General features: G+C 59.8%; 1 protein-coding gene across 1 annotated transcript in view; it reads left to right on the top strand.

Annotated features, from left to right (window-relative positions):
• The window catches only part of CUNH2orf42 (chromosome unknown C2orf42 homolog), a 13,556-nt gene that overhangs the window by 11,646 nt on the left and 775 nt on the right, over positions 1-1,135 (top strand). The gene's annotated exons all lie outside the window — the stretch shown is intronic.

The following is a 1,135-nucleotide window of genomic DNA, read 5'->3' as shown; positions in this document are numbered from 1 at the left end:
CCCTGTGAGATCCCAATAAGGGGGGGAGACCCCAAAATAAAGGGGGGGGCACCTGGGAGACCCCAATATTGGGGGAGACCCCAAAATAAAGGGGGGGGCACCTGGGAGACCCCAATATTGGGGGAGACCCCAAAATAAAGGGGGGGGCACCTGGGAGACCCCAATATTGGGGGAGACCCCAAAATAAGGGGAAGACCCCAAAATAAGGGGGGGGGGACACCTGGGAGATCCCAATAATGGGGGGAGACCCCAAAATCAGGGGAGGGGACCCCAAAATAGGGGAGGGGAACCTGGGAGATCCCAATAATGGGGGGAGACCCCAAAATGGGGAGGGGGAGACCCCCAGAGTGGGGGGAAAGGGGGGAGACCTGAGAGACCCCAATATTGGGGAGGAGACCCCAAAATAAGAGGGGGGGACCTGGGAGACCCCAATATTGGGGCCTCCCAGGGGCCCCCCCCTTTATTTTGGGGTCTCCCCCCAATATTGGGGTCTCCCAGGTCCCCGTCCCCCATTTTGGAGACTCCCCCCCCCCAATATTGGGGTCTCCCAGGTCCCCGTCCCCCATTTTGGAGACTCCCCCCCCCCAATATTGGGGAGGAGACCCCAAAATAAGAGGGGGGGACCTGGGAGATCCCAATAAGGGGGGGAGACCCCAAAATAAAGGGGGGGGCACCTGGGAGACCCCAATATTGGGGGAGACCCCAAAATAAGGGGAAGACCCCAAAATAAGGGGGGGGGGACACCTGGGAGATCCCAATAATGGGGGGAGACCCCAAAATCAGGGGAGGGGACCCCAAAATAGGGGATGGGGACCTGGGAGATCCCAATAATGGGGGGAGATCCCAATAATGGGGGGACACAGACCCCAATATTGGGGCGAGACCCCAAAATGGGGAGGGGGAGACCCCCAGAGTGGGGGGAAAGGGGGGAGACCTGAGAGACCCCAATATTGGGGAGGAGACCCCAAAATAAGGGGAAGACCCCAAAATAAGGGGGGAGGACACCTGGGAGATCCCGATAATGGGGGGAGACCCCAAAATAAGGGGAGGGGACCCCAAAATAGGGGAGGGGAACCTGGGAGATCCCAATAATGGGGGAGGGGGGCCCGGGAGACCCCACTAATGGGAGGAGACC

Source organism: Corvus brachyrhynchos, unplaced genomic scaffold (genome assembly GCF_000691975.1).
Source record: "Corvus brachyrhynchos isolate BGI_N302 unplaced genomic scaffold, ASM69197v1 scaffold342, whole genome shotgun sequence".
NCBI lineage: Eukaryota > Metazoa > Chordata > Aves > Passeriformes > Corvidae > Corvus > Corvus brachyrhynchos.
The sequence above is the reverse complement of the archived record's forward strand: the minus strand, read 5'-3'. Positions and strand labels throughout refer to the sequence as shown.